Source organism: Miscanthus floridulus, chromosome 1 (assembly GCF_019320115.1).
Source record: "Miscanthus floridulus cultivar M001 chromosome 1, ASM1932011v1, whole genome shotgun sequence".
In the NCBI taxonomy this organism is placed as follows: Eukaryota; Viridiplantae; Streptophyta; class Magnoliopsida; order Poales; family Poaceae; genus Miscanthus; species Miscanthus floridulus.
In genome coordinates this window covers 68,378,393-68,393,658 of record NC_089580.1, presented here as the reverse complement: position 1 = coordinate 68,393,658, position 15,266 = coordinate 68,378,393, and positions in this window count along the sequence as shown.

Here is a 15,266-nt window from a genome sequence, read left to right as displayed (position 1 = left end):
TTGTTACTCTTGGTCTTGGTGGTTGCCTCCACCTAGACGGCTTGGAGCAGCGAGGATCATTGAGCGGAGGTTGGTGATTGTCTCCGGCTCTGATCGTGGTGATTGTGAGGGGTTCTTGACCTTTCCCCGGTGGAGGGCCAAAAAGTACTCAAGTGAATTGCTCGTGGCTTGTGTGATCCTCATCTTATGTTGGTTGTGCGGCACCCTATTGAGGGTTTGGCGTGTGATGCCAATTAGCGCGTGAACCTCCAAGTGAGTGAATCGCCACAACGAGGAGTAGCTTGCCGGCAAGCAAGTGAACCTCGGTAAAAAATCATTGTGTTCATCATTTGATTCCGAGGTGATTGGTCTTCATTGATATTGATTCTTGTGATTGATTGGTTCACTCCTTGACACAGCGGTATAACTATCTTGCTCTATCTCTTTACATTACCGCAAACTAGTTATCAAGCTCTTTAGTGTAGCTAGTTGTGAGAGCTTGTTGGTTTGGTTAGTGTGGCTCTTTAGTTAGTCTTTGAGAGCACACTAACTTAGTATAGTACCATAGCTATTGTGTGGTTAGAGACAATAGAAACTAAAATTGTGGTAGGTGGCTTGCATTCTTAGTAGGCTAGCGCAACACTTGCTTCGCCTCATAATTGTCTAACCGGTTTGTTAAGTGCTGTTGTATAAATTTTTATTAGGCTATTCACCCCCCCTCTAGCCATTAGGACCTTTCAGCCGCACTAGTCATCCTCGTGCGTTGTGCGTTCTCTTTTCCCCAGCATCGAGATTTAGGCCTAAGAAAAAAAATTCTGAAACGAGTTTCTCGGATTTTTGATTTAAAACATACTTGAAGTGATATGGGAATCATGTGTGACTCAGTTTTGTGGACTCGAATCGATACCAAGTTAAATTTCTCAGTGCGTAAAAATATTTAGGAATGTTCGATAACAATTCTAGCAAGTAAAGGGCGAATGGCTTGTTTATTTTATTAAGCATGAAAACAATTTTTATAAACCAAATAAAATATAGCTTGTAATTCATACTTTGATAAAAGTTTGAAGTGCAAGTTTAGTAGATAAAAATGCTATTTTTGGCGTTTGAATTCTAACAAAATTTCCAAAATCTTAGTTTCGTGTTTTGGTACGATTTATTGCATCAAAGTGTGTACTTGAGCCTTCGTCGCATTAGTAAGTTGTTTCCGGTTCGCTTTTAAAAGCGTGCGTGACGTCGTTCCGGCTAGCCCGGCCGCTGCCACTACCTCGCTCTGTGTTGTGCTCCTACCATCTCACGTCGCGTCTGGACCCCTATATTGTTGCGACGCTATCGGCCGCCCGATGCCATTGCTGCGCGCACATAGGGATGCCCCTCTCTGCATAGCGCTATCGCCGCCTTAAGGGCACTGCGCGCACAATCTCCCTAGCCACGAGTTACGCAGCGCCAGCACGTGTGCCACCACTATCGCTCCAACCTTGTCTGCCTATGTTGTCTCATCGTGCTTTTGTCCTGGTCGCAGCGTCGTTGTCTGCCTTCGTGTCCCGCCAGTTTTGAGCCATCTCGTCTAGGCCTCTGTTGTCCTGCGCTCGGTGCCATGTGCGAGCGTCCTTGCTGCTGCCATGCTGCCACTGTCTTTAGCCTTTAAGAAAGATGGCCGGCCTGCTCGGCACAAAGGCAGACAACAGCGGCAGGCAAGGACAATCTAAGATAGGGGCAAGCAGAAAATGAGAGAGTGGACGGAGCCATGTACTACTTTGCTTGCATCCCCACCGTGTGATCCCCCTCTGCCTCGGATGAGGACTCCTTCGCCTCTCAATCACCATCCTGCACCTGAGGCACCAGTCCGTAGCCGCTTGAGCCTAGAGTGCAGTCACTGCGCCTCCCCCCCCCCCCCACAACGCCCACCGAGGCCACACCGTCTGGTGATGGCCCTTCCCCGCGCGAGTGCACACGTCCCCCCGGTTCCATGCTAGGCCCGCTGCTCCTTGGCGCGCCCGTGCTGCAGCGTCTGACCTGACCGTGACCTGCCTGCTGCCCCATAACATGCCTTGGTTGTGCCTGCCGTTGCCTTGCCCCTCGCGTGTGCGCATGGGCATGTGCGAGCTCCTTGGCCCATGCTGGAGCCATAGCAACCACCGGTGATGGCATTCCCCACCGCGCTCTGCCCATCGCAGCGTCCCTAGCCATGTGTCGTCGCCATGAGTCCGCGCAGACCTCACGTGCCTCTCTGTCACTAGCCACCGCACGCGCGAGCTCCACTACGCCGCCCTTCTGTGCGCCTCCTCCGTAGTCCACGTGCCATGGCCATGCTGGCACGCCGCTGTCATCCATGCGTGGCTCTGCCTCACCTCACCGCACCTCCCTATGGTCGGGCCGCTAGGCGCCGTCCCCGCTGTGGCTGATTCACCGCAGCCACCCCCGGTCTGCCATGACCGCCCATCGTTGCCTCCCCTACCGTGGCCACGTATGGCCACCATGCTGAGCTCCTCTGCCATGGCGCCTCCTTTGCTTTGATGGCCCACGGTCGCCATCGTCCTGGTTCACGTCCGCCATGCCGCTCGCGTTGGGGGCCTACATCGGTAGCGACCTCACTCGGGTCAGGTGCCGCAGCGCCGAGTCAGCGACGTCGGGCCACCAGGAGCCGCCATGTACAGCACTACCACCGGTCGGTTCCCCTTCCCCTGCGATGCTCTATTTTGAGATAGAAAGGGACTTGAATGCAAATAGAAATTTTTGTCGTGTTCAATTTGCAAAAATGCTAGACTCATAGGTTTGCAAATAAGGGTTTGTTAATTTGAGGAAAGCTCTGGGGCCTCTTCGCATTTGTGCCATCGTTGGACAACGTGGGCCGACTTGCTGGGCCATCCATTGCCTGCACGCCTGTGGGCCGTCCGTGGCCTGTGCGCCTATGGGCCATCCACCTGCGCATCCATTGGGCCGGCCTATTGCCGCCGTACTTAGGCCGCTCACGACCGCACGTGCTCCCCACCTGCCTGGGCCACTCGCTGGTTCGGTCTGCTGCATGCCTAGTTGCTCCATGTGGGCCGTGTTGCGGCTGCTGGGCTGCTTAGCGGCCGTCAGCCATTTTTAAATTATAGAGTAAATTCTTATTTAGCTTATAAGGTAAATTTGTAAAGTAAAAATAAAATTGTGTAGGTATCCAAAAATAGTGAAACCAATTTTGTTAGGCTCATAAAATCATGATCTATCTGCTAGTATATTTTGTTCACAGAGTTTGATAATATTCTTGGAAGCCATATAATTAATTTGAGATACTTAATATTATAAAAATATAAACCTGTAGGAATTGTTGTGATAAATTGGTAATAGTGTTGGATCTAAAATTTTATAGTAGGTTCCTAGCAATATTAGGTATTCACTGTAATTTTTGTAGCTCCGGAATAATTAGTTTGCTGGATAGTTAATGATGCCCTATTTTGAATAAAGATTAAATCGATAGAATATAATAGAGAAACAACTTGAGTTTGTATAACCAAAACATTTGTTGGGAAATAACGTCTCATTCGACAACATGGATATGTAGCCTAAGTACGGGCGTCGTTGGAACTAGCTCATTAACTAGAGAGGTTTAAATCGTATTTTTACGAGTCACGATTGCAGTCGATTAATTATGTCTTTGCATTGCATCGTATTGCATATCATATAGGTACGATGATGGATCAACGGATCAATTGAAGGATGATTGGGAATCTAAAGATGGTGTAATGATATTCTCTCCTAGGGATGATGCAATGAGCTTTCTATTCAGTTGATGGTTGATGATCTAAAGATGCAGATACTAACTTTTTAGTATATATCTTACCCAGGCAAGCTCCGGTGCATAACCCCTACTTTTCTGCACTTTAAATTATACTTGTGCATTAAGTTTTAAGGAGTTGAATGAAACCCACCTACATATATAAACCTTTATCCCATGAGTCTTACTAGTATGACAGGATCGTGTAGAATGCTATGCTACAGGCTTCGGTAGAAGTCGAGTGATTGTCTGTCACTCGCAAGAGATAGGAAATATATATATTACTGTATTATTATCACTTGGTAAAATATAAATGGTGGAAAGGAAAAATGGTGACCGGGTAGGAATATGGTTTGGGTATTGGTGGGTGTAAGAGGTTGTGTCCTGCGGCCAACGGGGCATAGCTTGGTTACACTATTTTCTCTATCTATGTCGGTTAAGGACCGACCGTTGCATAAGACTCTAGGCAAGTCATAGACTTATTATCCCGAGCACATACTTGGGTATAGGCGCTTGGAAGACTTGTTACTCTCTTGTCATGTTTTTTGGCTCTTTTCGGACCGACTGTCAGGGTGGTTTTTGGGTTATAAGGTCCTTGCACCACACTGAGTTTGGGACTCAGGGGCGATGGCTTGGAGTCCCAGTTTGGATGGGGACCTAGACCCCATGACAGGAGGGTAGTGGGTTGATCCTACTTGTGCCTAGGCTACAAGCGGGCCATGTATTTTTGGGGTACCCAACTTGGGGTATTGATTCGTGAATCATCGGGCAATCCGATACGGCTTGTCTAAACTCTAGCATCGTAGTAAGGACTGAAAGATGAAAGATGGAAAAAAGGAAATCTGATTGCTTACCACTTGCTTGAAAGTAGCACAGGTGCTTACATAGAATGGTTAGTTAATGAACCAATGCACTGCTAATAAAAATTGAATATAAGGATGCACTTTTATTAATGCTCCTGCAGATGCAATAAACCCACAAGTCGAATAGCCTTGTATATCTTTGGAGTCTTTTCTTTCCTCTTATCGGGTAAGTCTTGCTGAGTACAATTGAATACTTAGAGTTTTATTTCCCTCTATTGCAGGTGATAGGTGGAGGCTAGAGCTGACCTTTGTGTGTGGATTCCTCCTGGTGGACTCAGAGGGGATTTCCTTTACGCTGTGATCATAGTTTTTACTTATAACTCTCACTAAATGTTTTTTCTAAATAAAAGTTTTATAATATGTTATCCTAGTTTATTTATCAATGCTTCATTATGTCAAGAATAGATATTTATTTCCACTTTAACTCTGATCACATGTTTATATTCCGTTGTTAAATTAAATTGTTCACAACTCTGATAACATGATTACATTCTGCTATTATAACAATAAATATTATGCTGTGTTGTTGTATAAAAAGTGATGTAAGAAATGGTTAAGAATGATGTAAGCTTTATTCCCTCATTTGTGATCCTGATGGAAAAATGTGGATTTTCGGGTTTTTCCATGGGGTGTGCCCGAGGGACCACGTAATTTAGTGTTCTCCATTGGGTGCTTAGTGTCTAATGAAAGATGAGCACTCCTATGAGGCATTAGATTTGGTGGTTCTGCCACAACTAGATGCACTAATCATGTCCTTAGAAAGAATGTATGCCATGCCAATCAACTTTTACCTTGGATTGCTTGAAGGAGAGGCATGTCATATAAGTGGGGAGTGCATCAACACATATTTGAGAAATCCAATATGTTCAACTCATTCCTTAGCTTGCAAAACTTTTTCTCATCTAATGGCTTGGTGAATATATCGGCAAGTTGATCTTCGGTGCCTACACTCTCAATGCAAATGTCCCCTTTTTGTTGGTGATCTCTTATGAAATGGTGGTAGACATCAATGTGCTTTGTTCTTACGTGTTGAACCAGATTGTTGGTTAACTTGATTGCACTCTCATTGTAACATAGCAATGGCACATTCTTGAACTTGATTCCAAAGTCACTCAAAGTGGCCTTCATCCAAAGTTTTTGTACACAACAACTACTGGCGGATATGTATTCAGCTTCAGCGGTTGATAATGCAATACTATTTTGCTTCTTTGATGATCATAAAACAAGTGATCTTTCCAATAATTGACATGTGCCCGAGGTGCTCTTCTTTTCAACCTTGCATCCCGCATAATCTGAGTCGGAGTAACCAACTAGCTCAAACTTTGCTCCTTTGGGATACCACAAACCAACATTTTGTGTATGCTTTAAGTACCTCAATTTTCTCTTTGTAGCCTTCAAATGACTTTCTCTTGGTGAGGTTTGAAATCTTGCACACATGCATACACTAAACATGACATCTGGCCTTGATGCGGTCACATAGAGTAGGCTTCCAATCATAGACCAATACAATTTTTGATCCACTATATTGCCACTTGCATCACTATCTAAATTACCATTTGTTCCTATTGGTATACTAATGCCCTTGCTATCGCTCATGCCAAACTTCTTGAGCATGTCTTTGACATACTTGCCTTGACTTACAAATGTACCATTCTTCAATTGCTTGATTTGAAGACCAAGGAAGTAACTTAACTCTCCAATCATAGACATTTCAAACTCATTAGCCATCATTTTTCCAAACTATTCATAAAAGTCTTTATTGGTTGATCCAAATATGATGTCATCAACATAGATTTGCAACACAAGTAAGTTTTTGCCAATGTTCTTGGTGAAAAGAGTGGTGTCAACCTTTCCCATCATGAACCCTTTAGAGAGTAGGAAGTCCCTCAATCTCTCATACCATGCTCTAGGTGCTTGCTTCAAGCCATACAATGCTTTCTTCAACTTGTACACATGGTCGGGATTCTTGTCATCTTCAAAACCGGGAGGTTGCTCAACATATACTTCTTCATTGATGTAACTATTGAGAAATGCACTCTTAACATCCATTTGATAGAGTTTGATATTGTGGGTACAAGCATAGGCTAATAAGATTCTAATTGCTTCTAATCTAGCAACCGGGGCATATGTTTCTCCAAAGTCAAGACCTTCAACTTGTGTATATCTTTGTGCTACCAATCTTGCTTTGTTCCTTACTACTATCCTATCTTGATCTTGCTTGTTTCTAAAGACCCATTTGGTTCCAATCACATTATGTCCCTTTGGTCTCTCTACTAATTCTCATACTTGATTTCTTTTGAAGTTATTCAATTCTTCATGCATAGCATTCACCCAATCAACATCCTTCAATGCTTCATCTATCTTCTTTGGTTCGATGGATGACACAAATGAAAAATGCTCACAAAATGAAGCTAATCTTGATCTAGTTTGCACACCTATTGAAATATCACCAATGATAGTGTCCAATGGATGGTCCCTTGCAATATTGGTTGGTTGGAGGATTTGAACTTGATTGCTTGCACTTGCTTGATCATTTGGTTGAGATGATGCACTAACCACTTGATCTTGTTCATAATCATGAGAGCCACTTGTACTAGCTTGATTTGTATCATCTTGCACATTTGAGTTAGAGAGCACTTGCACTTGATCATATTCATCATCATTCACTTCCCTAGGCCTCAATTCACCAACATCCATGTTCTTCATGGCATTTGAAAGTTAAATGCCTCTAACATCTTCCAAGTTCTCACTCTCATCTTGTGAACCCTTGGTTTCATCAAATTCAACATCATGAACTTCCTCAAGAGTACCACTATCCAAATTCCAAACTCTATATGCTTTGCTAGTAGTTGAGTATCCAAGTAGGAATCCTTCATCATATTTTTTGTCAAACTTGCTCAATCTAGTGCCTTTCTTCAAGATATAGCATTTGCAACTAAAAACTCGATAATATGCAATGTTGGGCTTTCTACCATTTAAGAGCTCATATGGTGTCATCTCTTTTAATGGGTGACAATAGAGGCGGTTGGTACAATAGCAAGCTGTGTTGATAGCTTCGACCCAAAAAGATTGACTCACATTGTACTCACTAAGCATAGACCTTGCCATATTAATGAGTGTTCTATTCTTCCTTTCAATGAGATAATTTGATTGTGGAGTGTACTTAGCCGAGAATTAATGTCTAATTCTAAAATCATCACACAACTCATCAATTCTAGTGTTCTTGAACTCACTACTTTTGTCACTTCTAACTCTCTTGATGGTTGTTTCAAACTCATTGTGAATGCCATTGACAAATGATTTAAATGTGGCAAACATATCACTTTTGTCCACTAGAAACAATACCCAAGTGTATCTAGTATAATCATCCACTATCACAAAGCCATATTTGTTACCACCAATGCTAGTGTATTGAGTTGGCCCAAACAAATCCATGTGCAATAACTCAAATGCTTTACTAGTGCTCATCATGCTTTTCTTAGGATGGGTGTTTCCAACTTGTTTGCTGGCTTTACAAGAGCTACAAAGCTTATCCTTCTCAAACACAATATCTTTCAAGCCTCTAACCAAGTCATGCTTAACTAATCTATTCAATTATTTTATTCCAACATGACCAAGCCTTCTATGCCATAATCAACCCATGCTAGACTTAGTGAACAAACATGTAGATAATTGAGCTTCACTAGTATTGAAATCAACCAAGTATAGATTCTCATATCTAAAGCCTTTGAAGATCAAGTTAGAGCCATCTATACTTATGATCTCTACATCATCTACCCCAAATATGCATTTGAATTCAAGATCACACAATTGAGCCACAGATAGCAAATTGAAGTTCAAGCTCTCTACTAGCAACACATTGAAAATGCTCATGTCATTGGATATTGCAATCTTACCAAGCCCTTTGACCTTGCATTTGCCATTGTCACCAAATGTGATACTATTATAACCATCACTGTCATTGGTATTAATTTAGTTGAACATTCTTGCATCACCGGTCATGTGTTGAGTGCACCCACTATTAAGAACACAATGCCTTCCTCCGGCTTTGTAATTGACCTACAAAAGAAGATCAATTCTTTTTAGGTACCCAAACTTGCTTGGGTCCTTGAAGGTTAGTGACCAAGCTCTTTGGCACCCAAATGACTTTCTTCTTTGAGCCCATCCATGGTGTTCCAATGAACTTAGTTTTTACACCATTTGTACCCTTAGTAAGCACATAGAAAGAATTAATCTTAATTGAGGATACATTAGCACTTTTGATCATGTTCTTGCACTCATGCTCTTTATGACCAACTTGCTTGCAACTAGTGCAAAACCAACCATTGTTCTTCACAAAACTAGTCTTGTGAGGAGCAAAAGTCGCCTTGCCTTTCTTGGGGGTATAGCCTAATCCCTCTTTGTAGAGAGAAGCTCTTTGGCTACCTAAGCACATAAGCAAGCAGTCCTCACCACCATAGGCCTTAGCTAAGGTGTGAGTGAGTTCATTGACCTCTCTCTTAAGGGTCTCATTCTCAACCATTAGTGAGGCATCATATGTGAAACCATCACTACTAGATGAGGTGGAAGTGGAAGTGCTATAAAAAGGGTTAGTGGGAGCAACAAAGATAGGCTTATAGAATGATTTATCAATTAAGTCGCGCGTTAAGCCTACATTACATGTCTCAACATGATTCTTATTTTGCTCATCAAGCAAAGAGGAATGAGCTTTTTCAAGCTTCTTGTGAGACTTGCCAAGTTTCTCATGGGCTTCCTCTAGCCTCTCATGAGATGCATTGATCTCATTAAAGACATGCTTAAGGGCTTTTAGTTCCTTACGCAAGCTTTTGCATTACCTTCTCTTAATGTCAAAGTGTTCTTTAGCATCATCTAGCATGTCAAGTAGTTCATCCTTAGTTGGTTCATCATCATCACTATCACTTTCATTTTCATTATCATGTTCCTCATCACTTCCATTAACACAAGTTTGTACCTTAATGGCCTTAGCCATGAAGCATGACGGAGTGTCGAAGAGAGAAGGCTTCTCATTGATAGCAATGCTTGCAAGTGCCTTCTTCTTGGTGGTCTTGTCGTCTTCACTATCACCGTCATCACTTGAGGAAGCATCGTTATCCCAAGTGACTACATATGAACCACCCTTCTTCTTCTTCTTGAAGGTCATCTTGTCCTTCTTTTCTTTCTTTTCCTTCTTGTCCTTCTTTTTGTTCTTCTTGTCATTATCTTTGCCACTATTGTATGGGCATTGAGCAACAAGATGATCTTTGCTTCTGCAATTGAAGCATCTTCCTGACTGTTCCTTGTTCTTGGATAAAGACATCTTTCTTCTAGCACGATAGCCCTTCTTCATCATAAACTTGTTAAATCTCTTAATAAAGAGAGCCATCTTCTCATCATCTATCTCATCAAAGCTCAAGTCTTCATCTTCACTTGATGATTTTTGCTTTGCCTTGCCCTTGGATGATGTGGCCTTAAATGCCACACTCTTCTTCTTCTCATCCTTCTTCTCATCTTTCTTCTCCTTCTTTTCTTCCTTCTCATCATTATCTCTATATGTATCATCGGTCATTATATCTCCCAACACTTGGTTTGGTGTCATGGTGTACAAACCACTCCTTACTAGAATAGTGACTAATGTGCCAAATCTTGAGGGTAAGCATCTCAAGAACTTGTGGGAGAAGTTATTGCCCTTCACCTCTTCTCTAAGTGCTTTGAGATCATTGACAAGCACTTGAAGCCTATGGAACATCTCTGGCACACTCTCATCCTCCTTCATCTTGAAGCTTGCAAACTTCTCCTTGAGAATGTATGCCTTTGCACCCTTCATGGCTTGAGTGCCCTCAAATGATTCCTCCAACTTCTTCCATGCCTCATGAGCTCTCTCAATATTCTTGATTTGCTCAAATGTTCTCTCATCCAAAGCATCATGTATGGCACTAAGAGCAATGTCATTATTTTGAAGTAGCATCTCTTCGGCGGTGGTGGGAGCCTCTTCATCATCAATCTCAATCTTAGTCTCCACCACTTTCCAAACCTTCCTATTGATTGACTTGATATATATTGTCATCTTAGCCTTCCAATAGGGATAGCTTGAGCCATCAAATTGGGGTGGCTTTTTGGTGTTGTTGATTTGAGCCATTTTTACACTGAAGGTTGTTAAGCCTCAAAACACGGTGACCACGGCTCTGACACCACTTGAAAGGTCCTAATGGCTAGAGGGGGGTGAATAGCCTATTAAAATTTCTACAACAACACTTAGCAAACCAGTTAGACAAATATGAGGCGAAGCGAGTGTTGAGCTAGCCTACTAAAAATGCAAGCCACCTACCATAATTCTAGTTTCTATAGTCTCTATCCACACAATGGCTATGTCACTACACTAAGTTAGTGTGCTCTCAAAAGCTAACTAAAGAGCCACACTAACCAAACTAACAAGCTCTCACGACTAGCTACACTAAAGAGCTTGACAACTAGTTTGCGGTAATGTAAAGAGAAAGAGCAAGATGGTTATATTGCCAAGTTAAGGAATGAACCAATCAATCACAAGAATGAATACCAATGAAGACCAATCACCTTGTTATCAAATGATGACATAATGATTTTTTTATCGAGGTTCACTTGCTTGCCGACAAGCTAGTCCTCGTTGTGGCGATTCACTCACTTGGAGGTTCACGCGCTAATTGGCATCACACGCCAAGCCCTCAATAGGGTGCCGCACAACCAACACAAGATGAGGATCACACAAGCAACGAGCAATTTACTAGAGTATCTTTTGGCTCTCCACCGGGGAAAGGTCAAGAACCCCTCACAATCACCGCGATCGGAGCCGGAGACAATCACCAATCTCCGCTCGATGATCCTCGCTGCTCCAAGCCATCTAGGTAGAGGCAACCACCAAGACCAAGAGTAACAAATGAATCCCACAGCGAAACATGAACACCAAGTGCCCCAAGATGCAAAACACTCAAGCAATGCACTTGGATTCTCTTCCAATCTCATAAATATGATGAATCAATGATGTAGATGAGTGGAAGGGCTTTGGCTAAGCTCACAACGTTGCTATGTCAATGCAAATGGCCAAGAGACTGAGCTTGAGCTGGCCAAACAATATTTATAGACACCCCCAAACAATTGAGTCGTTGGCTCAATTATTGGGCTGACTGCGGGACGACCGGACGCGCAGGTCATGCGCACTGGATGCGTCCGGTGTGGTGACCGGACGTGTCCGATCGTAGCCTGACCGCCACGTGTCCCTTTCTAATTGTTTAGTCATTCCCACCCAATAGATATCTCTGCACATAGTAATACTACGTGATCGGACACGCTGTTAGAAAACGACCGAACGTGGGAGACGCAGCGTCCGATCGAGTCCAGAGAGCTCCTAGAGCCGCTCTGGGCCGATCGGACACATCCCATCACACCGGACCAGACATGGGAGACACAACAGCGTCCGATCGAGTCCAAAGAGCTCCCAGAGCCGCTCTGGGCCGACCGAACGCGTCCGATCACACCGGACCGGACGTGGTAGACGCAACGTCCGGTCAAGTCTAGAGACGCAGGAGACGCAGCGTCCAGTCGAGTCCAGAGAGCTCCCAGAGCCACTTTGGGCTGACCGGACCAGACGCTCCCAACGTCCGATCAATTATAACACTGAAAACCCGAGACTTGCTGGTTCACACCGGACGCGTCCCGCGTCCGATCGCTCTCTACGATCCTGCTTCGGGCTATATCACTTTGACCTGATGCTGAATAGTAACTCGTCAGCGTCCAGTCACTCCACTGAGCTAGAGTTTGGTCACCTAGACAACTCTGCCCGCACCTGGCCAGAATATCGAACGCGTCTGGTATCGATATCGGATGCGTCCGGTCATGTCAGGTACACTGTCGCCTGAGACAGTACCGGACACGTCCGGTACGCATGTCGGACGCGTCCGGTCACCCCGTGACCAACGCAATCAACTCCTTTTTAACTCTATCTTCTTTACCCTTGCTCAAATGTGCCAACCACCAAGTATATCACCTTGTGCACATGTGTTAGCATATTTTCACAAATGTTTTCAAGGGTGTTAGCACTCCACTAGATCCTAAATGCATATGCAATGGGTTAGAACATCTGGTGGCACTTTGATAACCGCATTTCGATATGAGTTTCACCCCTCTTAATAGTACGACTATCGATCCTAAATGTGATCACACTCGCTAAGTGTCTCAATCACTAGACCGAAAAGCTCCTATCAATTTTACCTTTGCCATGAGCTTTTTGTTTTTCTCTTACTTCTTTTCCAAGTACAAGCACTTGATCATCACCATGGCATCACCATCATCAAGTCATGATCTTCATTTGCTTCACCACTTGGAGTAGTGCTACCTATCTCATAATCACTTTGATAAACTAGGTTAGCACTTAGGGTTTCATCAATTCACCAAAACCAAACTAGAGCTTTCAAGACATCATTCTCCTTAGGCTCCTTGAGCATAGGATGAAAGCCTATCACTTGTCCTAGACGTTATTCTCGAAGTCATAATCAGGCTCCTCACCTATATTTAACGTCATAGTACTTTTCGTATTAGCCTACATTCCCACCTTATGTCACGAAGCATTTGAGGTAAGTGGTATGGAAAGGGTAAACCTAATATTGGTGGTGGGCTAACACCAACTATCAATATCTTGTAAATATCTAATATTAACAACCTCACACTTATCCCAACCATTCTCATCAATTACCCATATCTCCACATGAGGATTGTGGTCCCAAGGATGACATCACCAAAAGGATTGCCCGCAGGGGATGGCATAGGTGTTAGAACCGAGGAAGCGTGCAATGCCGAGTTGTTTTATTGTTTTGGAAAAGGCGAGGAAGTTGTTAGAAGGACGGTCATGGCTATGGCGATGGAAGGAGTAGAGGATGGCCATGGAAAAATAAGAACATAAGAGACAAGCAGTGAGAGGGGGTGAATCTGGTTCTGTCGATTTAATCTAGTGAATGCATGGGTATTTTGGTCGAATCACATTTCAAAGAGGGGATAAATGAATTAGAAAATGTCTAGCATGCAACCACCCTTTGATAATGACACATTTAGGCATTCTAAGAAACCCAATTTTAATAATGGTGGAATTCCAAATTTCTAGACATGTGGCATATGTATGGCCTTGTAGGGATGTCTCTCACTTTACCCGGCCTTATTATATATATTTTTATATAGAAGGATGAAATGTGGAAAGCACCCATAAGCTCACAACTTTTTAATACTATGATGAAATACCGTACCACGAATGCTAACTCTTGTTGTCTCAATCAAAATCAAAAGATAGCGAAACAAAGGACACAAACCACGAAACACGAGTTATATCTTCACTGTCTACACAACACATGGAATGATCGTCTTATAATACTGCTAGTGCAGCACACTGCCTTCTCTACGAGTGACGACATACTCCATATATATACTCTACAAAGGTGCAGGATGATGATCTTGAACAGGAATTCGTCGTGGTTATCTATTGTGCAAAAAACGAATATTTCCCTCTTATTACCCAATGGCTAGAAGTCCAGTCGTAACTTTCCTTTTTTTTCTTTTTTTTTCTTTTTGCCCTAATTCTGTATCTAAACTTTGTTTCCTTATCATATCATTAATATATAAACAGTAGACAGTAGAGGTAATCCTACTTCCTGATTCCCTCCACTCATCATGGGCATATAGACTCTCGTTCTAGCGGTGTCATTATCGTCCAAGATGGCATCGCATTTCACAATAAATACAAGGTGCTCATACGTCATCTCAAGAGGGTGAGACAAGAAACCGGGTGTTCATACATGATATATGCCCTGTTTAGTTCCCGTCAGAATCCAAAAAAATCTGGATTTTGGTCCACCATTTGTCCATTTCGGATTCTGCATTTGGGAGTCCATAGGCCAAAATTGAGCCCGTTTTATGCCTGGAAGTCTACGTTGCCCTCAGTACCCCCACCCTATCCGCTCGTTCCCTTCCTCCCCATTCTCTTCCTCCCTGATGCAATCTGCATGTATTAATGAGGGCAAATCTGTCATTAGTTGAGTTCCTATTCTGGATTTTGGGTGGAAGTAAACACCCTACTAAACTATTTTGCATTTTGGGTTTTGAGGGGGATTTTGATTATGGATTATGGATTCTGCATTCCGGGGAGAACTAAACAGGGCCATAATCACTGTTCGTCTAAACGGCTGTTTAGCCCGTTTACACACCGTTTAAACGCTACACGGTGGTATACCGTTTCTGTTTAATCGGTTGTTTTGACCGTTTAAACGGCTGTTTTCCCGTTTAAACACCCATTTTACCCGAATAATGGACTAAACAGTATGTGACCGACTGTTTACCGTTTAGCGTTTAGGATAACACCGGATATAATAGGTCAAGCGAGCACTTTCCGGTGCCTTGGACAATTTTTTTTCCCAAACCCTCAAATCGCACATGGTTTCTCATGTTGCATTGCAGTCAGGTACTCTGGTTACTAGTATCAATTTCATCACTGATTAATGATTATACTCGGCTAAAATATTTAGGATATATTCTTAAGACCTGTTTGGATGCACCAGCTAAACTTTAACCGGCTAAATTTAGCTGCTAGACATCCAAACATCCTAGTTAAAAGATCAGCTAAAGTTTAGCTGGGTTTAACTATTTCAACCCAG